Source organism: Panthera tigris, chromosome D4, assembly GCF_018350195.1.
Source record: "Panthera tigris isolate Pti1 chromosome D4, P.tigris_Pti1_mat1.1, whole genome shotgun sequence".
NCBI lineage: Eukaryota > Metazoa > Chordata > Mammalia > Carnivora > Felidae > Panthera > Panthera tigris.
The window spans coordinates 75,646,653-75,673,779 of record NC_056672.1 but is presented as its reverse complement, the minus strand read 5'-3'; the positions used below and the strand labels follow the sequence as shown (position 1 = coordinate 75,673,779).

At 43.6% G+C, this 27,127-nt stretch overlaps 1 protein-coding gene and 1 long non-coding RNA gene across 2 annotated transcripts in view; one reads left to right on the top strand and one right to left on the bottom strand.

Moving 5' to 3' along the window:
- Window positions 1–27,127, top strand: part of ASTN2 (astrotactin 2) — an 873,390-nt gene that overhangs the window by 741,379 nt on the left and 104,884 nt on the right. The window lies entirely within an intron of this gene.
- On the bottom strand, window positions 4,558–9,676 carry LOC122232994. Its single transcript, XR_006210385.1, has 3 exons — window positions 9,549–9,676; window positions 8,168–8,264; window positions 4,558–7,296 (listed from the first exon to the last, which is right to left on the bottom strand). It is a non-coding gene; the product is annotated as an uncharacterized LOC122232994 (long non-coding RNA).

Here is a 27,127-nt window from a genome sequence, read left to right as displayed (position 1 = left end):
TTGCTCACATAATTATGGATTATATATTGCATGCCATAGGTGGTTCCAGGCACTGGGGAAATGTTAGAGACAGTTAGTTGTATTGCCCAATTGTAATTCAGAGAGAGGACATGTATTCATCCTGTTTTTTGTTTTGTTTTATTTTTCATTTTGATTAACCTAAAAACAGACACTGAGCAAGGATTAGGAGCAGGTAATTTACTTAGTAGGTACACACAGGAAGCAGTTATGATGGAGCTTGGGTAGTACCACCAGAAAGAGAGAAAGCCAATATAGGGGTGTGTTCACAAGGTTCTTATTGAGGTAATATGGGCTCTAGTCCACCGGCACCTCCTGAGGAGGAAACAAATGCCTCCCATAATCACTGCCAGAATTGAGGATGCAAAGTAGGAGTATGTCTGCTCTGGCTTCCTACCTGTGTTTGAAGATTTCCATTCGTTACACTTCTGGGCCATGTTTACCCCTCTGAGCTGATGCCGGGCATCAGCCAGCTAAGGCCCCCGGGGCAGGAAGCAGAAAGACGCATCTGGCCTGTGCTGGAGGTAGAACAGCATAAGGGGAGTCTGAGCTCGCGCTGGAACTGTCTACTGCAGTTGAGGCTGAAATCAGAGGCTAGGGATGTGTGATGATGCCAAAGGATTGTCTTACATACTCATTCAGAAAAATCTGTATATTGTACAACTACATATGTCAATCATATTGCTATATCAGTGAGTACTATCTTCTTTCTTGGAGTGCTCAATCTGGGGTGAGAGAAATGAAAAATGGACAACTATGTGATAATATGGTAAAAACGAAATGTAACTAAATAGATAAACTTACAGTGGAAGAAAGATTGGTTCTGGGTGGGGAACTGGTGATCAAGGAGGCCATCATGAAGATAGTGGCCATTGACCTCACCGTGGAAGAGTTTCAGTGGTAGAGATGAGTGAGAGGAAATCCAGATGAGGAAAGAGTGGAAACCAACAAAGACATGAAGATGAAAAAGAAAGGAGGACCATGAGAACATAAAGGAGATGGAAGTTTGTGGTCAGGTGGATAAGTGCCTTAAAGGACAGGCTGGTATTTGGACTATTCTCTGGGCAGTGGGGAGTGGTGGAGGGTATTTATGGGTCTACATTGTGATTGCAACACACCTTCTCACTCTCAGTTGAGAGGGGGTAGGTGCAGGTGAGGCATCATGGGTGGTTCTATTTTAGAGTGGGCCCCGCCAGTCTTGGCTAGTTAAGGTGTTGGCAGCAGAACTGAGGCTCTAATTTGGACAAGTGGGATGAAGGTAAAGATACAAAGCAGGTTAGCTCCCTCCAGACATTCTCTGCCTTTGACGTCCACATGGAGAATGGCATTAGCATTCTGTTCCACCAACCAGGACAGTTTGATAATTTTTATTAATGTGTGGCTTAGTAGTTTCCTCAGCCTTCATCCATCAAATGTTGCATCGCATCTTCAACAGCAGCCCACACCCAGTGCCTCAGAAGCCCATATATCATACCTCAAGTCAGGGAAGCAGACTCCCTTTTATCTGTCTTGCAAAAGCACAGATGTTTGGAATGCCAGTAAATGCACCCAGGCTTCTCTGGGGCGCAAGCATAGCTTCTCCCCGGATGACCTCTTTGGAATTCTCATTCCTGGTGCATTCTGGACAGACAGGCTTCTCTTTTGTTCCTTTAGAGTTGGCTCTGCCTCACTCTTCCAGCCCATGCGTCATGGGCAGCACACTTATGTGGCCACATCTGCCTCGTCCCAGCTGTCTGACACTGTTTGCAAGGCAGATAGATACCCATCGGCATTTGAAAAATTTTATGCCTTGATATCCTGATGTATGGCTTATTTTAAGTCTTCTCTCATATTTCCCCTTTATCGGCTGCAGAAGGAAAGGAATATTGTGAAGGGCTGAATTACAGGAGACATGATCTGACACTAAGTCCCTGTGTGATCATGGGACTCCCCTCTATGGGCCTCATTTTCCCTGTCTTTAAAATGAGGTGGTTGAAACTGATCACTTCCGAGGCCTTTCTGTCTTTAAGGTTTTATGATTTCATGCCTCTAGGGTATTAAATGCATATACTGTCCTTTCTTTTATTCACTTTTGGCAGAGTACCTTTGTTTTTTGAAATTTCTATGGAAGTGTAACATTCATACACAAAAGTATACTAATCATAAGTGTACATCTGTATGAATTTGCACAAAGTGAATACAGTCCTGTTACCAATACCCAGATCAAGTAATGGGACGTTGCAAGCCTCCCAGAAGCCCACCTGTGCTTTCATTTAGGTATTTGCCCTTTCCTCAAGGATACGTTTCTATTCGGACTTTTTGAAAAAAGTTTGCTTATTTTTGAGAGAGAAAGAGACAGCATGTGTGTGTGCGCACAAGTTGGGGAGGGGCAGAGAGAGAGAGGAACAGAGGATCTGAAGCCAGCTCCGTGTTGACAGCAGAGAGCCCAATGAAGGGCTCGAACTCTTGAACTGCGAGAACGTGACCTGAACCGAACCGAGGCAGCCCTCTATTCTGACTTGTATTGTATTTATTTTATTTTGTATTTCTTAGTTTACAGACTAATTTTGCCTCTTTTGAGCTATATATAAAATACACAATATGCATTCTGCTGTGTCTGGATTCTTTTGCTCATCATATTGTGCAATCCATTCATATTGTTAAGAAGAGTTGTAGTTTATTTATCATTATTTGTTCTCAAGAGGAGCTGCCATTTAAAAAGCTGGCAGGAGTTTTAGTATGTATAGACTGCAAGTTATGTCGGAGCTGAGCTTTTCTGTCTGAGAAAGTTCTTGTGAATGGTATGTCTTAAATATATGGGAGTAAGTCCGATTGGTAAACAGTGCTTACTCTGGGGCAAGGATTTAACGGGGGCATTTTGTGGCCTGAAAAAGGCTACCCTCTCAATGATGTTTGGTATGGAGCATTCAAGGGGAGCAACATGAAAATTTGATTTTAAATTGAGTTGCTGCTGGAAACAGATGGGAAGAAGATCCTGATCACCTTATCAAGTATAGAACCTCTAGGATGAGGTAATATTGTCTCGGCATGTAGGGGAACTCAGCGTGAGGGAGGAGGAAATCTGATTGGTGTGTCAAGCTGAAAGTCACAGTAGGCACAGCCACGCTGGTACAGTGGGCATAACCTGAGCACGAGAAACGAGACTTAGTCCAAAGAGTTTTAGACTCGGGAGCCCAAGCCTGGACCTCTGTGGCTGAGGAGTGTGATGGTCCTCCCTTGGAGAACCACTGTGGTACATGTTAGACGACTTTTCTAATGCCCTCCTCCTCACCATGACCTGGCATAGAGCCTCACAGAACTCCCATTTTCCATAGTGGCCTTATGTGGCAGTGGCAGGAATTACAGGCAAAGAAGGACAGGGGGCCCACTGGGGACATGATGCTATTCCCCCTTCTCTCTTCATAAAGCACTATAAAGCCTTGACTGAGGAAGCCTCTAGAATTCTCTTATAATCCAGACACGAGCGAGGGTGGCCTCAAGGAGACACTGGACTTCTCAGCAATGTGTACATGTGGGTCTATGACTGCAATTATTCTAAGCATTGAAAGAAGTGTTTGCAGTCCAAGTTGATGAAGTTGTCTACAGATCATGCATGCATGCATTCATTCAACAATTATTTATTGAGTTTCTTTTAACTGTCTATTCAGTATGCCTGGCACTTTTATAACTAATGTATCTTCAACTGCAATCTGTCCCTCCCTTCAGCATTCTTTCACTTGCTATTCTTCCTATCTTTCTTTTTTTTTTTTTAAGTTTATTTATTTTGAGGGGGGGAGAGAAAGAGAGCGCGCACACAACCATGAGCAGGGGAGGGGCAGAAAGAGATTGAGAGAGAGTGAGAGTGAGAGAGAGACAGAGAGAGAGAGAATCCCAAGCAGGCTCTGTGCTGTCAGCACAGGGTCTTGATCCCATGAACCTGTGATAACGTGACTTGAGCAAAAATCAAGGGTTGGGCGCTTAACCGACTGAGCCACCCAGACACCCCCACCCCCCACATCTTTCTTAATGTAACCCAGTAGGTTACCTATGGTTAGAAGTCTCTTTGTGGCTGCATCACTTTCAGTATGGCTGTTGATGAAGCATTTAGCGGGGAGAGCTATCATCCTGAGACATATTAAACACTGAATAGATATTTGCTAATTATCAGGATCATTTTATCACTGTAAAAGTATATGACCTTCTACCACATTCACTTCCCCAAATCAATTCTCTAGACCTCAGTTTTCTCACTAAAAGAAAAAGAAAATTATTATAATAGTTCATGTATAAGCTTCCTTATAGGTTTGCGTTTCCTAGATACCAGAAGAATATCTTTTCTTTTATCTTGCCTAAGTGTCTGTGACATAGGTTAGCCATCCATGTAAAGTGGAGAATCTAGCCATTTTTGAAAATCATTCAGGTATGAACTATGTACTTAAGATCCATGCATTTTTTTGTATGTAAATTCTATTCCTCAAAAAAACGAACAGTATGAGAGACGGTCAGAGAGCGCTTTAGTAGAGCCCTTTGGGATAATAGTATTCAGTAGTAATCATGAAGTAGGAAGTGTATAATCCATTTTATTGACACAGAGATGCTCAGTAACATATCCAAGGTCAAGTGGTGTCCTTTTTAAATCATTGTTGTCCCAGAGCCTACTGCAATTATAACTAGTTCTACCTTTTCCATGAACTCTTTCCTCATTCTTACCTCAGGACTCATGACTGCTCTGGGTTCTAAGATATATTTGCTCCAGAAACCCCTGGCTTAGGCACCATGTTGTCTGTTGCTCCTGCCCCCACTGTCTGTACTCAATGAATAAACAGACTTTTGGTTCCTGAGGCTGTCAATTGGCCCCATTTTATAAGTCCTAAATTTGCTGCTAAAGTGTTTTACAAGATACAACCAAACAAAAGCAAGCCTTTGAATAGAAGGTCACAGTTTTGGAAGGGCCTTTTGGGGTTTTAACACTAATGCTGGGCATTAAATTCATCTTAAGCAGAGCTGAGTTTTCCCTCTGGATTGGAGGGATGGGTTTTCAATGACCAGTGTCATTTGGGATCCTGGAAAGCAGAGGGTGGATATTTTTGGCATGGTTTATGCCCAGTGCCTCATTCTTCGGTTGACTCAGGTTTCTGGGTGGAGTTTTAATCTTGTAGTAAGACTCTGGACCTAGGACAACAGTCTGGCCAATTTCCCCTCGGGTCACTCTAAATGACAAAAAACACTGGTAACATTTCCACAGGCACCATTGGAAATGGAACCTTCAAACTCTTGTGTACATGGAAGTACAATCACTTTTAGACGATAAGAATAAAAGGGAGATGCTGGGATGCTTGTCTAAAAGAGCCTGGGCATAGCCATGAGCATGTCCTGCCTTTGGGTCATGCCTTCCTTCTACTTTATAAAACCCTTTTGTCCATTGCCTCATCAATTGCTTACAGTAGTTCTATGATGGGGAGTATCCTGGGACTCCTTTTCTAGGTCTGAAAATGGAGACTCAGAGAGGGAAAGAGATGCAACCAAAGACACATAGGTGATAAGCGCTGCAGGAATACTAAGGAATCCTGCTTTTGCTGTCAACCATCTACCGTGCAAGGACTTGGGGTTATCACAGTCAGTCATTTAAGCAACTCCTAGATGCTTATGTCATCACCTCTACCATATAAATGGGCAAACTGAAACCTGGGATGGTAGGGTGGCTGGTCCAAAATTAATTACATTGCTCAGGCCCTGGCAGGAGTTTTTCTGGATTGTTTAAAATTGAGTCCATACCAAGGTGCCTCTTAGTAATCCTCCATATGGAAAGAATGATTTCCTCTAAAACTGGCCTCAAGAGCTGGATGTTCTGTAACTGTATCACTTTTTAACATGGCCAGTTGTTTTAGGAAAACAGGTTTCACCAGCTGTGAATTGGTAGCCTCTAGTAGATTAGTGGTTGCTGATGAATTAGAAGACTCTTTAACTTGAGAACATAGCTCCTTTCTGAACTCAAAGTCTCTCTTAAGATTTTATCCATAGAGGTCTTATTCTTGAGACCAGTCATTAATTAGCCGAAGTCCAAAGACCTGCTCAGACTGATTACTGATCATATACTGTGTAGGTCTGTATACCAGACACTGTTTTAAGGACATCAAATATATTTTCTCAAATCCTTGCAAATTCTGTGATCTATAAATTGTCACTGCCTTTTTTAAAGAAGAGAAAACTGGTGTTCAGCGAAGTAAAATTGCTTGTCCAGGGCAGAATTGGAAATTGAAAAAGGCCAGAGTCCCTGACCCTTTTGGTATGCCAAACTGTCTTTCAGTTATTGAAACACCAACCAAAGATGTTGGAAGGGACTTTAGATATTTCCCAAGTCAGCTTCCTATGAAATTCCAGGATGTTGCAAATGAAGGCTCAGAAGAGGAAAAGGATTCTTGATTAGGTAGAATTGTGCCATATTCTACATTGGCCTAATCAAGTAGATTTTGGAGACTGGTACTTTCTTTTAGGATTCCCTGGGCCTGGGTATAAAGATCATCATTGATACTAGTCATCCGAGGAGGAATCAGAATGTACCTAGAGATTACTCAGGGATTCAGGGCAAGGGCAGAAGAGACTTCTTCACTCTCATGGCTCTCCTAAAGCCTGGACCTTGACTTGAGCACTGTTTTAAGGACTGGAACATTGATTTTGGAGGGCCACACTACTCAAATTATCCTGGAAAATTCCCTGTAATGAATGACCCACCCATTTTTCTCCCTGTTCCTCTCCTTCTTCCTGAGTGAGACATAATCCTAGCAACTGGGTTATGTCACATTTTACTTTGTTTGGAGAGGATAAGATCTTCCCTACTCTAAATTGAGAGATTGAGCTTTTGTGAGCTCACAGATCTAATCTTGAGATGCGGGTGGGTTAAATTTGGTAGTTGAGACATAATAGGAAATAGAGTTTTGGAGAGTTTGGGTTAGAGGGAGTGATTGAATCTTTTTCTCAGTCAGAGATGATCTTTGGGGGCAGACTAGAGTTTCTCCCACGCAGATGGGCTCGTCTTGCTCTGGAACAATGCACTCAGTGACGCTCTCTGAGATAAATACGTGTGCAGTAAAGGTCGAGGGACTGTGTCTGCTTCCAGTTATGTGCTCTTTCCCCCTGAGGCTGTATCTTCCTGGCCATGTCAGACTCAAGGTTCATGAATGGGTGTGGTATCACAGGAGTTCTGGACATCAGATTCTCTTTGGTTCTGACCTCAATTAAGCTACCAACTCTCTGTGGCTTTTGGAAAGTTGTTTCTCCTTTCAGGCTGAATTTCCTCCTCTGGAAAAAAAAAATGGGTGAGAATCTGTCTGTTACAGTCTCCTTTTGAGTTAAGTTTTTAAGAATCATTAAGGATTATTCAATCTAAGCAACATATGTTCTGAATGTCCACAGTGTGCCAAACACTGGGCTAAGTGCTGGGAATTCATTGGTGAACAAGAATAGACAAGAACTCAGCCTACTTGAAATTTAGAGTTGAATAGGGGAGATAAACTATAAGCGATTAACTTGAAGCATAGCATTTCCTGGGGAGAAGGACCATGGTGTTTTATGGTAGTATATATAGTAAGAAGTTTTAAACTATTGTTGAAAAACTATGTTGAGGTAGAGTAAAAATGCATTTATTGCACACACACACAAATCTCTGGTTAGTAGATATTTATGCCTGATGAATAGGACAAGTTGCATTGTTAAAAGTCCATTTGATCATCGAATGCATCCAAGGAGAGCTGGATCCTTATGGCTTACTGGGCAGGAAGCGTCTGATGGGATGAGAGACCCCACATCTACTGGGGCTGGGCCACAGAAAGCTTAAAGGAATGCCTACTTCTGCATTAATGTGATAATTTGGTTGATATCTGCAAGCTCCAGGAGATCAGGGCCTAAGTCTTTGTCACTCAGCACTGCCTTCCCAACACTCTAGTACAGTTCTGGCACGTGGCTAGTATTGAACAAGTGTTGAATGAATGTGGTTGAGAGGAGGTGAGACTGGAACCAGGTCACAATGGGATTAGACAACAGGCTAAGCTGTTTGGGCTTCATCCTGTAGGCAAAGGGGAGCGCCGTCAGCCTTTTTCAGAAGGATCAGAGACATGACCAGAATGGCACCTTGGAAAGAAAGAATCTTTCTAAATGTCCTGAGCATAGTTACCTGTTTCTGTAGCCAATTTGTGAACTTCTTGATGGATCTTTTCTCATGCTTCCTTGTGTTTAGCACAGTTCCACGCACAGAGAAAGTACCCGGAACGCTTGTAACACAAATGAATGGATGAGTGAACAGAGGCACAACAAAAAATGGCTGGATAAATGGAGAGTGTGGTGTCCAGCACAGGCTGTAAATAAGTCAGCATGAGATTGGAAATCTCAGCTGTACCATTCATTAACCATGTGACACTGGGGGCAAGACTCAACGTGTTTGTTTGTTTGTTTGTTTGTTTGTTGTTTTGGCTTTTTAAGGTTTTTGTTTCAATTCCACACAGTATGATATTAGTTTCAGGTCTACAATATAGTGATTCAATACTTCCATACATCACTCAGTGCTTATCACGACAAGCGCCCTCCTTAATCCCCATCATCTATTTAACCCTTCCTCCCCACCCACCTCTTTTCTGGTAACCATCAGTTTGTTCTCTGTAGTTAAGAGTCTGGTTCTTGGTTTGTCTCTGTCTCTCTTTTTTTCCCTTTGTTCATTTGTTTTGTTTCTGAAATTCCACATATAAGTGAAATCATATGGTATTTGTCTTTCTCCGACTTATTTTGCTTAGCATGATACTCTGTAGCTCCATGCATGTTGTAAATGGCAAGATTTCATTCTTTTTGATGGCTGAGTAATATTCCATTGTAGATGTACGTCACACCTTCTTTATTCATCAATCAGTGAACACTTGGACTGCTTCCATAATATGGCTATTGTAGATAATGCTGCTATAAACATAGAGGCACATCTGTCTCTCTGAATCAGTGTTCTTGTGGGTAAATACCCAGTGTTCTTTGGGTAAATAACCAGTGGTATGATTGCTGGATCATAAATTAGTGTTCTATTTTTAACCTTTTTTTTTTAAAGGGCGGGGGCCGGAGAGAGGCAGAGGGAAAGGGAGAGAATCCATGATGAGCATAGAGCCCAACGCAGGGCTCTATCCCATGACTCTGGGATCATGACCTGAGCTGAAACCAAGATTTGGATGCTCAATGGACTGAGCCACCCAGGCACCCCATTTTTAACTTTGAGGAACCTCTATACTGTTGTCTTCCACAGTGGCCGCACAAGTTTGCATTCCCACCAGCAGTGCACGGATTAAATTTTGTTTTCTTTCTTAGTTTATCTCTTGACTGTGGACATTAGTGTGTAGTATATGATGGGTGCTCAATAAATTTCAGCAGTTGTTATCTGTGTTATTCCTTTCATGGGGAAGATCCATGATTTTCTAGGGAATCTGCAAAGAAGAGTCTCCCTAGATCCCTCTCTCCTTCTCTGCATGGTTTATAATAACGGTCCTGTAAATGTTTGAGCTGACAGAAGCCATGTAACTCACCAAGTATAAACCCCTTTCTTGTACAGAGATGATGAAGTCCTTGAGAATAAGGGTGGTGAGTTAGAGACAGAGCCAGGACTTGAGCCCAGGTCCTCCAGTTTATGACTCTTGAATCACATATGTATGGCCAGTGGAATTATCATTGAGACTGGCCTTATGATTTCAAGGATTCTAGTGGTAGAATGGAGCCTTAGGCTCTTAAACATTCTAAAGGTAAGATGAAATTATTCTTTAAGCTTGTGCAGTACATCGGGTTGGGTATTCCATTCCAACACCCAAAAGGTATGATAATTTGTTTTTGTGTTTTTTTTTTTTCCTTTTTTCCCTGAGGGAGATGAGTAGTCAGAAGGAATGGGATTAGTAAAAATAAAGATAAGATTCACACCAGAGGCTTCTCTTGCTGGCTCCTAATTGTCTCCTTAAACTTAAACTCCTCTAAGAGTTCCTGGGCCCAGGCTGTGGATGGATCCAGAGTCCATCATAGACTACAGGTGAGCTGAGTAAGAGGCGGAGATGATCACCATTGATTTGTTGCACACTGTCAACAAGGCCATGCACATCTCTGTCCATTTTGCACAGAGAAGGGGCAAGATTGGCTCAAATCATGCAATGTCAGGGCAGAGATGAAATCAACTGGCCATGACATTGCACCAGATAGAGGGTGAAGGATAATGTGGGCCAGGGATAATATGTGCATGGAGGGGGATGGTCTTCTCTGGGGAGTGGACCTGATTAAGGTGGAAGATCCTGAGTTCAGTTTTGGATATGTTATATCTGAGATACTTGGAAACATTCAATTAAAAGATGTAGCAACACATTTGGCTATGAGGACCCAACAAAGAAGATGTGGCCAGGCAATAAGACTCTGAGAATTAATCAGATGAAAGATGGAACAATGCACAATGGATATATCATCTTGATAAAGTCAACTGACCAGTGGAAGTGGGTTTGGGACTGAGCCTTGAGCAACCCCAGCAACTAACTTCCAGGTAGATGAGCTTGAATCTGCAAAAGATAGTAAACAGGAGCAACCTGATGGGACAATAAGAAGGGTGTGTGGAGGAGGGGGAATCAGGCAGCCAGGAAATGAGAGCTTCAAGGAGTAAGGGAGTGGTCAACAGATTGCAGACTGGGGTTGTCCAGAGTCACTCTGGCTGTAAACGGCAGAGCCAAAACTTAAGTATAGGTCTGTGTTTCCAAAAACCATTCCTCTTCCTAAATGCTGTATGTTCAACCCAGGTAGGAGACAGACTTGGTGAAATGTCCACGATTGCTAGAACTATCCTGTCCTTCCCTGACTCTCTGGCTCCTTAGACCCCAAATGCCCTCAGAAAAGACAGGCTTAACGGAAGGAAGGTCAACCAGAACTTGAAACTTAACTCTGAGAACACTAAGGCTCCTTTCTGCCAAACTTTCTCCCCTCCCCCATCCCCAGGGAAAGGAGTCCAACAAAACTTCAATTCACTTGTAATTGCCCCACTCCCAGAACTAGAAGGATTTTTTTGTTTTGTTTTGTTTTTGTTGTTTTTTGTTATTGGTTTCCTTCTAACACCCTCAACTGATGCTTTTACAAAACTGTTATTTTAGGGCTGTTTGGACTTGTTTTCTACATAGCTCTTGTTTTCTATTATTTCTCTCTTTTTCCAGGGTTCAGACTAATTAAAGGAAGTGTAAATCACACCTCGTTTGCACAGAATACCTTTCATGAGGTCTGGAAGCAATTTAGCTTCTGTTTGCCAAAGATCTTTAGGAAAGAGAAAAAAATCCCCTTGGTTTAAGAAAGATTAATTTCTTGGTGCCAAAAAAACCCATTAAGTGCACCTCCCATTTCTGGGATCTTTTATGGTTTTCATGTGAAAATGGCAACCAGGGAAAAAAGAGGGAAGACCAGGCTGGCTTTGCAATTACATCTGGCCCTTCTATGCCACCAACTCAGCTGTCCTGCTGCAAAGAACAGATTTAGAACACAGCCTGGTGTCATACAGCATCTCAAGTGAATGGAAGATCTGTCACTGGCTTTCTTCTGCTCCCTTTCCTCCATCCCAGATTCTAGTCAGCCCTCAGTCAATGTTCTTCATAGGGCCATGGGTCCTTGACTTGGGTTGAAGTTTATCTGCAAGGCTCTAGATGAAAGGGCAAGGCTGTAACCTTGGGCTGCCTCTTGCCCCCACTGTTAGAGACCTCCTCTCCTGTTTCAGTCCCTTTCGCTCCCTCTCCCCACATTGTCTTATCTCTGCCTCTTCTGTCCTGTGTGTGTTCACCTTTGCTCTGAGAACTGACCCACTGCATTTCTTCTGAGATACTAACATTTTAGAATATGGAACCACAGAGAGTGCCTCATTGCTTTCTAACATCCTAAGTTTACAGATGATGACACTAGGGCCAGTTAGGGAGGTTGTTTGTCTGTGGACCCACACCTTTGGCCTGGCAGAGCCAGCGTTAGACCTTGGGGCCTGACTCGCAGACCAATGGTCTTTTTGCTCTTTTGTTTGGAGAGCTCTAACAGCAAGATGGTGGAAGAAAAAGCCGGTAGGGCTTGGAGGCGTCGTGTGTGCTCTGCTCCTCCCATTAAACCCTGATGATGCTTGCATTTGCTACCTGCTCATAAAATCAATGATGGGAAAGCAAAGAGAGATGAACTAGACTAATTATGGAGATAGATGCAGTAAATTACAGTCAGAAGAGAAAAACATTTGTGATAGATTCTGTATTCAAATCTTCCATTTCCATGTGGATGACAATGGGCATGTAACTTCATCTTTCTGGGTATCAGTTACCCCCTCTATAAAATAGGGATAATAGTACCACTCCCGTGGGATCGTCATGATAATTAAATGAGCCAGTGGGTATAATTGACCCATAGTGGAAGATCGATAATTGATAATTGCAGGCTACAGTTTTTCCAGGTGCTTTCCTTCTTGAGAGTGAATCAAAAACCGGGGTATGTGGCCACTTCTTGGCCTCACCCCCCCCCCCAAATGTGGAATTTACTTCCTAAGAAAATAAGTAAATAATAATTCAAAAATATTTGGAACTTGTTAAAGCATGAAATTTCCAGGCTGCTTTTCTGCTGATCTGAACCTTCTGTAATCTTTCTGAGGGGGAGAAATCATCGTGGACAAAAATAACTTTATCCAAAAATGTATTGCATACTCTATTTCCTCAGTTGGTATTTTTTCCATTTGAAAAACCCAACTTAAAAAAAAAGTTGATGGGAAGGGAGGTAGTGTGTGGGCATGAAAGAGCCATGGTGTTGTATTGGGGATCTGCAGGGTGGAGTGGGAAAAAGTACAAGCTTTGTATTCAAATCCTGGCTCTGCTGCATCCTATTTACATTATTTTAGACACAATTGTTTCTTTGCTTCTCTGAACTCATGATTTCACGTTTTTAAAATGAGAATCCTAAAACTCCTATCTGGGTAATGAAAAATGTACTCATGCTGGTAGATAGTAGAAGTGAGTGAGAGAGAGAATTCTAAAAAAAAAAAAAAAAAGGGATGTATGCAGTTTTAAAAAGGTCTCCAAGAGTCAGAAGACCAGAATTTGTGTTCTAGTTTTAACAGTGGCCGGGACTTAACTTTCTGAGCCTCAGTCTCCCTTTAATAAAATTACTTTATTGCTGTCATTTCAGACTACACTGACCCTTGGCCTTGGCCCTGTCCTCATCATTGCTCTCCTGGGTTACTGTAACGTTCTCCTAACTAGTCTTCCTGTCTCCATCCATCCTAACCCTTTTACCCCTCTGATTTTTCACTTTGCAGTCAGTGGGAGGATTCTAAAACCCATCATAATTCTCTTTTGCCTTCAGAATAAGGTTCCCATTTCTTAGTGTGGTTTTTAAGGTTCTCCTAAATTTTACCCCTTCTTGTCTCTCCAGCCCTATCTCTCCTCGTTTCCGGTCCAGCCCTGCCTGCCGCCCTTCCCTCGGCCACCGCACACTGTAATCCCTCTGCTGAGATACCCTTGCATGAGATACCCTCTTAAGAGCCCACCCTCAACTTGAGGCTGCTGTAGGAGCTTCACCTACAAGCCTCCTAATCATTGGACTTCCATCTTAGGTCAAGGGACTCAGTATCCCTGAGCCCCACACTGCCCATCTGTAAAATGGGCATATCAGTTGCCTCTCCACAGGGTTGAAGGAAGAATTCAGTGAGACAACCAACCTAACTGACCTTGTTTGGCTTGGCATATATTAAGTGCTTTTCACAAGGTTAGCCTTTCCTCCTTTTTTTCTCATCACTTGCCTCCTGGACAGCACTTCAGACTCAGATTCTGTGGGTTCACATGCCTCGTGCTCAACGCACACCTCTTTCCCTGAACTGTGAGCTGGTTCCTTGAGAGTCTTTGGATTTCTGTGCTTGGGTTCAGATTTCAGATCCCCACTCCCCCACGAAGTGATTGTCACTTTGGATGAATTAATCTGAGCCTCAGTGCCTATCTGTAAAGTAGGAACAGTGACAGCGGCTACCTCACAAGGCTGTTGTTGGGATTAGGTAAGAAAATGCACATAAAGCACTTAGCAGAGCTCCTGGAGCATAGAAAGAACTGGAGACATGGTTTCTGTGATTGTTGTTGTTCTTTCTGTATCCCTAGTGCCTGGCCCTGAGACTATACGCTGCTTACTGAAAGGATGAAAGGGCTTTGCAAGCAAGGGGGAGTGTGGGATGAGTTTTCTGATGCTTTTCAAAGGAGAGTTGGTAACAGATCCAGGGTGGGGCTTGCTTTATGTGATTATGGGATCAGGCCAGGACACTCTTGTTTCCCTGAGCCCTACTCTCTTCTTCTTTTGTTTGAAGCTTGGGAAGGGGATGAGAAGAGGAGAGTGTCCAAATGTTCACCATGGGGCAGGCACAGGCACACAGAACCAAAAACATGTGAGCCTTCGGGACCATCCTTGCCAAAGTGCCATAATCCTGTCCTGAAGCATTTCCTGTATTCCTGCCCCAGCCTGGCATCCTCTCACGCTCCCCGCCCCCCCAACCCCCCATAGCCATACCAACTGGCAGGGTCCTCATCCCCTCTACCCTGGCCTTTGTGGGGGCTACCTAAGTCATCAGGCCTTTTATGAGTCTGAGCCAAAGCTGCTTTTTGGCTAAAATCCCATGGGCCTTGATGGTAAACCATCCTGAATTTGAATTCCAGCTTCCCTACTTACCAGATGTGTAATTAGGTCCAATGACTCAATATTTCTGAGCCCCACTCTCCTTACCTGTAAAACAGAGACGTTAATCCCCATTCACGAGGTTGTCATGAGGGTTACATGAAATAATGTAGGTAGTACGCCCAGTGATCACCTGACATATAGTAAATGGTTCTTAGGGGATTAGTCCCCCTTCCTCTTCGTATTGTCTACACTTGCATCCTGGACACTGCCCTGCACCAGCCTCCTGGGTATAGAGGAGCTAGTTTTCTATAACTGGAAAGGTTCAAGGTGGGGCCAAATGGCACTGGCTTGTTGACCGAGGGGTCAGCTTCTGTGACCTTTTGGGTTCTTCCAAACTTAGGATTCTTCTACTCTGTAAAATACTTCCTGGGTTGCAAAGGTCAGCATGCAGACAAGAGGGCTACACCTGCTCATTCCTCTCCCCTTTTTGTTTCCCTTACCTTTTCCTCCCCTGTGCCTTGAGCTTCCCCCCTTCCAGCATGGCACCAGAGAGCTACCGTTTTATGGCTAACTCCCCATAATGTATCTTTCTGTTCACCCTCAGAAGCTCACTGTGGAACTTGTCCACTCGTATTCTCCCACCTAGCTTAAGTACACATGCTGACATAGATGGGGAGACACTCTCTGTTTTAAGGGGGAAGTAATTAAGGAATTAGTTTATGGGACCATCCACAGGCACCAGTCCCCTGAGCTTCCTACTGCAGACTCTCACTCAATGCCTTTCCTATAGGAACAATGCTAGGAAATTCAGTTAGAGTTGTTTTCTTAGCCTAAGGCCCCAAGTCCAGGCTTATATTAATTTAACAAATACTTATTGACCACCTACTATGTATCAAGCCAGGTGCTTAGTGGGGATATGGCATCTGTTTTCTTGTTTTTGTTTTTTCCTCCAGCAATCTCTAAATCAAAACTCAGTGAAATTTAGAATTTAGGGGAGCAAAAAAAAGAAAGTTAGGATTTTTGGTGTTCTGGCCCCTGCCATGTTCCCAGCATTCTCTCTCGTCATTCCTCTGTAGGGGTCCTTTACACCAGAGCAGCTGCATTCCCTGAAAGACTGTGCTGTATTACCCCTTGACATCTTTTTGGACTTTATCACCCATCTGAGTTTCTCTCTCTTTCTTTTTCTTTTTCTTTTCTTTTCTTTTCTTTCTTTCTTTTTTTTTTTTTTTTTTTTTTTTTGCATTATAGTTTTTAGAATGCTTGGGTGTTTAAACAGTAGGTTTGTATTTCTTACGATCATTAACAAGTTTTTTTTTTTAATATTATTTTTGAGAGAGAGAGAGAGAGTGCAAACAGGGGAGGGGCAGAGACAGAGGGAGACACAGCATCTGAAGCAGGCTCCAGGCTCTGAGCTGTCAGCACAGAGTCCAACCCCATGAACTGTGAGATTATCACCTGAGCTGAAGTCATACACCCAACCGACTGAGCCACCCAGGTGCCCCAAGTTTCATTTTGGAAAACAAAACAAAAAGCCAAGGACACTGCCCATAATAAATGCTGCATCTGGGTTGTGGCGATTTAGAGGGGAGAATGGGATGTCTTCACCAAGTCGCCAAGTAGGAGGAGTTAAGAGTAGAGCCTTGAAGGACAGGATAGGACAAGGGTAAAAGGAAGGAAGGGGGAGGGCATTCCAGGCACAGGTGCAGAGGCCTGAAGTGTGGAACTTGTAAATCGTGCACAAGGGCACAGAGACCAATGTAGTTTAGCTGGAGTGGATGCTGAGGAGAGTGAGGCTTGAGTCTTTGAGGTCACATGTACAGTGCTTTGAGGCCAGGCTGGAGCACCTGATTTTGATCCTATACTAAGTAGAGAGCTACTGAAGTGTAATGTGCAAGGAGGAACGCCACTCACTGGGCCCCTTGCTAGGGATGGAGGAACAGAGATGTTGTTCTGGCATATTACATTTGATGAATACTGGAACCTCTGCACATCAGGTTGGCTATCTGCAAAGGAGCGGTTGTTCCATACCTAGTATATAGAAACAGGTAAGCACTTGAGCATTAGCCTTGACTTTTTGGAGGAAGAGACCAATCCCCTTTTCAAGAGAGAACTAGGTCTGTTGGCTTTTTCTGCCTTCCCAACAGACTAAATCCAGGCACCTTCCACTGGGATCCTTGAGCTGTTTGTTCAGCTTATCTCAGATGTAGACAGCCTTCTCTTTGCATAACTACAGTGAGTTTACCCTCAGGGCTTAGAAGACAATTGAGGTGGGGTTGGGGTGGAATGGGAACTAGAAAGTGAATAGTTATGAGCAAGGCCCTTGAGTGTACTGCTGACTGCATTTGTAGAAGAGATCCTTCTAGTCCAGAAAGGTCTCATTCCCCTTGTCCCTCCATCCAACTCAGGGATTGGTAAACTAGGGTCCATGGGCGAATAAAGTTTTGCGAATAAAGTTTTATTGGAACACAACCATGTCCATTCATTTACTTATCATCTAGGGCTGTTTTCACACTCCCAACAGCGATGTCAGGTACTTAACGGCAGAGACTGTATGGCTCACAGGCAGAAAATATTGACTATCTGGCCCTTTACCTTGAATAAAATGTTGCTGACCCCTGATCTAATAAGCCTTCTCTATCCTTCAAAGCACAGTTGAAATTCACCTCTTCCAGGAAGCTTTCCTTGACCTTCCTTCCCAGTTCTTTTTCTTTCCCTTATCTCCCATATGTGATGCCAATTATTATCCACTAATTTTTAGCATTGTATTTTTTAAAAGGTCTCTTTAATGTCAGCTGTGCTGACAGCTCAGAGCCTGGAGCCTGCTCCAGATTCTGTGTCTCCCTCTCTCTGCCCCTCCCCTGCTTGTATGCGCTCTCTCTCTCTCTCTCTCTCTCTCTCTCTCTCTCTCTTTCTCTCACTCTCTGTCTCTCTTTCTCTCTCTCTCTCTCAAATAAACACTAAAAAAACTTTTTTTAAAAGGTCTCTTTAAGTACAATATATAGCTGTTGAGGACAGGGACTGCGTTTAAACTTGTGGTAAAGCTAGACTCAGCAGTAGTTAACAAAGTAGAGGTATATGTGTTTTGGAGAGAGATGTGCCTCTTGTCAAGTCTTGTGTCATCACTGACCAATGTCATGACTTGGGACAAGTCACTTTATCTCCTTGAGTCTGTCTTCTTATCTGTAATTTAGCATGATAACATAGTATCTCATAGTATCCATCTACCCACGTTATTTTAAGGTCCAAAGAGATGAATTAAAACATCCAAAAACGAAATATCTGATTATCAAAGTAAGTGGGAATTTAATGGTAATTGAATTATGCTACTTGGGATCTAGCTTTGCCAATGTGTAAACGCAATGTTTTCACCCATAAATTTCTAGGAAAGAAAAAAATTCTATTATGTATGTACTTTGAGACACACTACATACATTCCCCCCCTTTTTCAGAAATTTGTGATATATATCATCATCATATTAAAGGCTCTAAGAAAACATGTGGGAAGGAAATCTGTTAAGCTTTAGTTAACCCTGCATTTTTTGAATTTATTTTGCTTGAAATAACTTTCTATTTCTAATAACTGTTATTGAAATAACCTTGAAATAACTATTAATGTCTCATGAGAAGTGATGTTCTGAAAAACACACTTGAGGCTGATTGGGCCATGTGGTCCTTGGGTCCTCTTGCAACCCTGTCATACTGAGTTTACAGAAACAACCACTGCTTATCAGCATCCTGTTAGTCACCAGAAGAAGGAATGCAATGAAAACCCATGTTTTTGTGTAAAATAATGGCCTTAAGTTCTGTTTGTTCTGTAAGTCAAGAAGTGGGAAATATGCATGCCCCCACACTTCAGGGACATTTGCCACAAAGGCTGTTTGATAATTCTGCGTTTTGGTGTGGATATGTGTCTCTGTGCACCCATGCCCACACGTAAGCCCATGGATCCTTTCCCCTCCTGTTGAGGGTCTTAGAATCACATACCCAGGGCATTGTAAGTCCTGAGTGCATCTGTGACCATTCACTTTTCTTCCACTAAGTGTAACCCTCTCTCAAGTGTGCCTTCAACTTCCTTAAGTTCAAGCCACTGGAAACTTTTCAATGTTTATCCTGCACTATTGACCCCTCCCTTTTTCTGGAATGGAACCCCTGGGGTGTCAACGTTGGGTCTTGTCACAAAGGGGAAATTGAAGCCTTGGGAAATAATGCCTAGGGTAGTTGGGGGGTGGCGGGGGGAAGCATGAAATTATCAGGTAAGTGTGGGGTTGAGATTGGAACCTCCTTGAATATAAATTGGAAGTAGCTGTTACTTTCACCAGTGAGGGCCAGTATATGTTTTCCAGTCTTGTTTCAGTGGGACAGTGACCTGAGTACGTGGTCAGGGAAGTCTTTACCATCAACTCAGAATGCATCGGGTACGTACCCAGTGTCTCAGTGCACTTAATAACACCCTCTTTCAATCTCAAGTCTCTTTCTTTGAATGAGAAATGATATGGGAATTCCCCCCTTCTAAGGCCTTTTATTAATGAGGCTGGAAGTCTCTTGGGGGTGATCTGCAAAGGGAGGAGGAAGCCCCAGTTGCAGAGGCCATTTGTGGTCCACACAGCCAACAGAGGGCGCTCCCACACCACACAACACCAGAGTCTTGGGATCTGGGCAGGCCCAGGGAGAAGGTGGCCAGCTGACCTTTCTCCAGGCTGTTCTTGGGTTGCCAGAGCAGCGAAGGTGTCAGCTGAGACTGGTCACAGCCTAGGGAGGAGACGGGAGGGAGGGAGGCTGGGGCGCTCGAAGGGGAGGAAGAGCTGGCAGGGGAAACACAGACACATTTCACAGAGACAGGGACACAGAGAAACAAGCCGCATGTGCACAAACAGCAAATACAATGCATCCCACATACACAACACATACAACCAAGAGATTTGACAACCACACGCAGGATCACAGGCTGCGGAACCACAACGCGAAGGCAGCCCAGCACACACAAATACACACAATACGGTGATCTCACCTAGCTAAGCAGTAAAGAGGACACGTAGACACACACATGTGTAAACACATCACCCCACAGGGACATTCAAGCCATGTACAGTATACAAAAGGCAGATAACAAAGACACACGTGGTAAGCACATAGGCATACACGGTACACCGCACAGAGTGGACCCACAACACATACAGAGACACGTGGCTTGGGGATAGCACACCACACACAACAGACACTCCCAGAGGCAAATCCTGGCCAAGCAGTAGAAGCACACAAGATACGCATAAACACAGCCAGCTCCCCGCAGGCATACTGCAAAGACATTTGGATGTACCGCGCGCCATGTTGGTCCATCCAACACAAATGGGCATGCGTGACACATTGGATGACAGCCGCTCGCCTAGCACACAGCACGCACGCTCACGGTCTGCATGCATCGGTTGGTAAATGGAATCAGTGAATGTTTCTATAAGAGAAACCAGAAGGAGGCCAGAAAAGGGTGAGAGAAGAAAAAGAGGGTTGAGGAGGATGGAAAAGAGGACAGGGAAACAAAATAGAGTGAAGAACAGCCCCCGGGGGAAGACGAGGGGTTACACACCAGATCTGGTCCTCCGCCTGGGCTCTTGCCCCGTCCACTCTAGTTGCTGAAGCAGAGAGAAAGCTGGTTTGGGGTGGCATCCTGGGGAGGCCATACAGACATGTCTGTCTACAGCTGGGGCAAGTGATACCCCCAGGAAAGTGAGTGGTCATCCTGGGGCCAGGGCTTAGGCCTCAGTCCAGCAGGGGCAGAGGCACCAAACCATCTCGTTTCATCCTGATCTATGCATTGCCTGTAGTCCGATTTGACTTTCCTCAGGCCGCAGCATCGCAAAGAAGCTCTTTCTCAGACTCTCAGGATATATTCTGTTCTCTCTCTTTTTTTTTTTAAGAGGAAAAGATTTTTGTTTTTAAAAATAAAACAGGAAAACTTGTGAACCTAAGAAGGGTTGTGCCTCCAGAGAAGATGGGGAAGGTAAAGGACTGGGCAAAGCTCGCTTATTATGTAACTAAGTCAATAGAACTTGCTTCATGGAATCGCAGGATTTCCAGTGAAACAGATTCTGATCAGCAAACCTTCTTGAGTAACTCTTCTGGTCCAGACTAATGCAGGGTGCTGGGCATAGAAATAAAATACTCAAAACTCACTTTCCAAAGTACTGTCTAATAAGATAAAGAGATACGGAATATAAAACTTTTGAAACAGAGGGCAAAAGTTACATTAATATATAGAATATGATTCTTGGGGGGGCCTGGGTAGTTTAGTTGGTTGAGTCGGACTCTTGACTTCAGCTCAGGTCATGATCTCACAGATCACGAGTGTGCGCAGAGCCTGCTTGGGATTCTCTCTCTCTCTCCCTCCCTCTCTCTGTCTTTCTCACTAAACTTAAAAAATAGAATGTGAGTCTTTTTATATTGATAAGGAAAGGGGGTCAAAGGGGGTAAACATTAATTGAAAGCCTGCTACATGTACTGTGCCAAGCACTATATATCCTTTATGTCAGTTAAAGCTCATAAAACAAACTATGAAAGATATGGATTAACAGCTCACGGTACATATGAAGAAACCAAGGCTGAAAATAGGAAGCCACCTGCCCAAGGCGGCATAGTTAGGAATTCCAGATTCAAACCCAGCAGTCTGACTTCAAAGCCCCCTGTCTTTTCCACTACATGGTAATAATTAAGTACTTCCTGTGGCTTTTCAGATCTTGAGCAAGAGCCAATAGAAAGGGGAAAGAGAAAGTCACAGCAAAAAGACTCTGAGTTAGATGACATGAGGGCATACTTGGGACTCTCCTACCAGTAAGAGGAATCTTGGTTTGTGAAGTTGTCGCTCATTCCCCACGGGCCTGGATCATCTGTTGCCTGGAGTCAGATCTCAGCTTGGTTGCTGACGTGCTGGTTCCCACCGTTCCCCGTGAGGCCCTGGGCTCCACCATCAGGCTGTCTACTGTGTGAGTAGAGTATCAAGGATGGATCTCTGGCTTCTTGGGTTTCCCTAGGTGTCTGTCGGTCAAGGAAGAAAGCAACAGTGGGAAAACTAGTGAGGCCAAATGTGGATTGAGGCTGAGTAGATCAGAATTCTGTCCTCCAGTCTGCATGGTCTGGAGCACGTATTCCTTTTTTTTCCTTTTTTTTTTTTTTTTTTTTTTTTGTATTGTCAAGTATCTGCTTTGGGTTATCAGATAACAGCAGAGGTGGAAGGAACATTGGGACCATCTGGTCATTTTACAGGTAGGAAAGCTGAGGTCTGATAACACACCTTAATTACTGCTGTGTTTTGATTAATAATCATATTAGCAACTATTTATTAAGTACTTAATGTCCTGCCAGGAACTACCCTAAACACTTTGCATGTGTTGTTTCCTCAAATGTTCACAGCACTCCTGTAAGTATTTGTCGTTTTCACACACAAACAAACCAAGACTCAGAGACGTGCAGCGGCTTGCCATGGGTTGCACAGCTAGCCGACAACAGCACTGAGATGCAAACCAGGCCTTAGTGACTCTTAGCTGTCATTACTCACTGCTCTGGTCTGTGGCCTTCCTGACCAATATGGAAAGATGGACGCAGGGGCGGTTACCTCCAAGGTAGAGAGACAAGAACTCCATTGAGAGAGGAAGACTATCTTGTTCAAGGTCACAGAGCTGACGAGGTCAAGACCTAGAGCCCCTGATCCCTCCCCCCTCCCTTTCCTGCTGCTCCCTGGACCAAGCTTGGCATGATCACTTTTCTTTCTGGATTGGTAAAGCAGTTGATGTCAGGGTCAAACAAAAGGCCTCACTTTGTCTAGAAAGGACATCTCTTTACAACATCACCCAGTTGCTGTCTTCCAGTTGGTTTCTTTGGGAAGGGGTGTCCTCCAGCCCCTGAATCTCATCTGACTCAGTTTGATCAGACTCCTGCTTCATCTTAGGTGGCATTACCTGTCTTCATTTCTGCCTAGTGCCTGTCCATTTCAAGTATTATGTGATAGTTGGCCCTATGTTCAGAGAGGGACTAGGCTCACTCTGGTAGAGTCACTGGCCCAGCATCTCCCCTCAAAGGCTATCTGTGTTGAGAATGGCCAGCTGGTAAAGCCAGGAGGCCATGGGGTTCAATTATTGTTGTTTATTCTGGTGGATCTCTTACTCAGCAAGGGGATTTACACTGGGATTATCCAGCTGTGTCTGCTGAGATTTGGCTACAGACTCCAATTCCCAGGATGGGGAGGTCAGTGGCTGCTTTTGTTCTCAAATGTATTTAACTTTCTTTCTAACTATTCTTGGTCTTTAGTCCACTTAGCTTAAAGCCTCTCCCAAACTTCTGCCATGTGATGAGTTCACTGTGGGCTCATCCAGTGATACAGTCTTAAGCTGAAATTCCAAGTATCCTTTCCACAACAGGGAGGGCATCCCAGGTTTTCCATCTGCAAGACGGGTCTCAGAATCTTTCTTTTTTACATTGTGCATTTCCTAATCTCTGTCCTCATTCATGAAGAACTGAAAAAGTGTGTTTTCTGACTTTGGGGACTTAATCTGTGTTATTAATGGCATCTAAAGCAGGATACTTAGACCTTGGTCAAGAGATAAGGTGTCTGGATTATAGTTTCAACTCCTATCATTTGTTAGTAGTTTAATCACATCTTTAAATTGGGATGATAGCAATACCCCATAGGGTTGCTGTGAGTTACTCTATACAGTCAAGGCTCAAGGAACACTAGCTACTATTTTTGCTATCTCTTCGATTATTGTTTTTCAAGGCATAACCTCTTTGAGGCTCCTTTTCTACATCTGTAACATGGGAGACAGTAATTTTCACCTTGGCATTTATATGGGGGTCTGAAATAAGAAACTGCTTAATATGAGCTTGGCAAGTAGTAAAGGCTCAATAATAACTGGTCTTTATTCCCTTTCCTCCTTCCTTCCTTCCTTCCTTCCTTCCTTCCTTCCTTCCTTCCTCCCTTCCTTGCTTCCTTCCTTCCTTGCTTCCTTGCTTCCTTCCTTCCTTTCTCCACTCCTCTCTCTTTCCTTCTGTCCCTTTCTCCTTCCCTCCACTTCTTCCTTCCTTGATTTTCCTGATGAAATAATCCCTACAATACTACCTTCCACTCAGGCTTTACAACTCTTATTTAAACCACCTCTTATTGGTCTTACTGTCTTCTTCCTTCTCTCCTTCAAACCATCTTCCATATCACAGCCAGAAAGGTCATCCAAGGCCAGTTTGGTGTCACAAGCCTTCTCTAAGAATACAGCAGATGACTGCTTCCACCTAGCAGAGCCTACATGTCTAGGAACAGGAGACCCTCCCCCCCATCCACCTCCTGGAACCATGGGTTAGCTAAAGGTCCACAAGGTTTCCAGCCCAGTGACTTGACAGAAACTTCCAGAACAGGCTAGCTACAGGGCCCCTCCTGGAAAGAGCACTCAGGAGTGAACAGAACTGGAGTGGGCTATCAAAAGATGCCCAGTAGAAAGATGGAAACTTGGGCTTGTGAACCTCATGGAGGTCCTCTAGAGCTGGTTTGCACTCTGTCCTCAAGACAACTGTGCACATCTCTTTCCAAGTCCATGTTCAGTGATATCACAGTGGCAGTGTGACACTGGCTGTGGTGGAAAAATTGACCTTGACTAGCTATTGACATCAGCCAGTGCTACAAATCAGGACCTTGTCCCCCCCCCCCCCCCCAGAGAGCCTGTTAAGTATTTACCAGCACACTACTGAACCTCAGTCACATCAATTGTTCACAATCATGTCACCTCTCATATAGACACTGAGCATATTGTGTTAGTTCAGGCCCTCCAAGAAGCAGACACCGAGATGGGATGAAACAGTCAAGTATTTTATTAGGGGAAACACCTGTGTGAGAGAAGATGGGCAGTTACTGCAAAGGCTGGGAAAACCATCAGAGCATGGTGCAAAGCTGACCCTGAGTAGAGGAGAAAGAGAATGGAGGCTTAAGTAATATTTGGCAAGATCATCAAGGAGGAGTCCTGAAAACGGTCTACCGTCCAAGGGGGAGTCTTGCGTCTCATAGGAACGGGCCTGCCCCAGTGCCCCTGGCACCATGTCCTGTCACTATCTGACAGCAGCCTATAGGAAATGTGGCCTCAGTGCAAATGGGATGGAATTTGGAAAACTCAGACTTGGGCTCTTGGTTAATTGAGCCCCTTATGGCCGGATTTCCAAGGTGCCTTCTCAGGGCTGCCACAGTTATTAACAAGTCAAATCCCATCTTCCCCAGAGTACCTCATACACCTTTAAAAATATTTTCCAAGCACCTAATTTGTGCCAAGAACTTTGCTGAGCCCAGGGGATGAAGAGAAGTGAGAAACACAGTCCTTGACCCAAACGGGAGATTGAGGGTACACAGACATTCAGGGTAGTGTAAAAAGAAAGGGGATGGTTGAGGAGGCCCCTCAACAAAGTCTGCACAGAGAAATATGTGATTTGATGATCCTTAAGTGAGCCCTGTAGTCAGTGGAATGGGAATTCTAGACAAAAAAAAAATCTTCAAAAGCAAAGACTCAGAGACATGAAACAGCACAGAAGATTCAAGGACTTGTGAACAACCCAACATATGGATTCAGCATAAGATACAAGAGTGGAATTAGCAGGAAATGACCCTGGAGAAAGAATCAAGGCCAGGGAAACCTAAGGAATTAGATACATTTATTTATTTTGTAGAGCGAAGCTAAGTGAGGAGTATTACAGACTTTTCATCGAGTGCATATTTTAGAACGATCACTGACTACAGTTTAGAGGATGGAGTGGAGGGGTAAGACTGGAGGCAGGAAGTCAGGTCCATTTGGCAGAGATGGCAGGAACAGTGAATGCAGGGAAGGAAAGTCAGGAGGCATTTAAGAAGAGATGGAACCCACATAAGTAGGTAGATGGCTGTTGGATTTGAAAGATTATGGGAGCAGAAAGACTACGGTGGTGTCCAAATAGCTATCTTGTCTTATATGTTACTTGTAACTCTTTCTCTAGACTTTCTAGTCTATAGTGTTCAAACTTTAGGTCATTACACACCCATTAGCGAGTCATGAAATCAACTTACTGGATTGTGGCCAACATTTAAAAAAAATGAATATATCAGATTATATTGTGTGTATCAAGGGTCAGTGTTATTTTATAAAGCTTTGTTTCAGTCATATATGCATGCTACGCTGGGATGTAAAATATATGAATCACAGTCAGAAAAGTTTGAAATGTACTTTTCGAGGCTATGAACTCTTGTAGAGCTGGGCTTGTATCTTATACAAATTAAACACATGGAAGTAAAGAATTGGAGGAGGCTTTTGGTTACAAGTGGCTTAGACATTTTGTGCCATCGAGACTCCCCACTCAACCTTCTTCAGTGGGAAAATCATGCGTAGAGAGGTGATGTCTGAGCTCCAAGATGAAAATAATTATCATAAGATCCTTTACAATACCTGGTTTGATTAAGAGAATCAGCAGATCAATGTATGCCTTTATGAATGAATACATATTATAAATTATATAGTAGCAATATATGAGTAAATTAATGAAAGAATATATGAATTCATGAATGAATGACTAAGCGAATATGTAACTCCATGAAAAACTGATGGATGAATTAACAAGGGAAGTAGAAAAAGGTGGGAGGAAATCAAGGAGGGAGGGAGGGAGAAAGGAAGTTCTTGAATCCCCTAACAAACACTATGAGTCTATAGACTCCCAGCCAAGGAGTGAAGGATTTCTGAATGACCCCAGGCAGGGGACCACAGCCAGTTGGAATTAATCATGTGGCCAGCCCAGAGATCAGCCAAACTTGACCAAGTGATGACGGCCTTGCAGTAGACTTTGTTACGCACCCGTTTATAGGGTGAGCTATTAACTGGCTCAGCATGGAGGTAGTCAGGCGCCTGACATCACAGAATGAATGAGGTGTTTGGGATGGGGAGAGATGGCCTCTACAGCTCTGGTCTGCTGAGTCATCTTCAGCCCTGAGGGCTGCCATGCCATTATTCATTGGTCCCATGACTAGGAGCCAACCAGATCTATGCATTCTGGGCCACCTCAGAAAGCTACTCATTAGTTCAGAGTAGAAGTGCATTATGGTGAAGACCAAGAACCAAAGAACCACCTGAGATCACCAAGCCTGAGTTGTTTTAGTGATTTGTATCAGATCTAGGTTTGTACATGGGCTTCTGTACTTATTTGCTGTGTGGCACTGGGTAAATCACTTTACCTTTCTGAGCTTCAGTTTACTCATCTATAAAATGAAGATAATATTGGTCTTCTAAAATTTTTATAATCCATGCACTTGGCAAAGAATTTGTGCTAAGTGTTTATTCTTTCCCTCCTGTCGTTATCCTTCAAACATCCCCACACTTTGCATTTGTTCATTAATCCATTTATTCAGTAAATCCTTACTGAATGCCTACTGTACCAGGTAGTATGTGCTGGGGACACAGCAGTGAACCAAAGAGACAAAACCTCTTTTATAGAG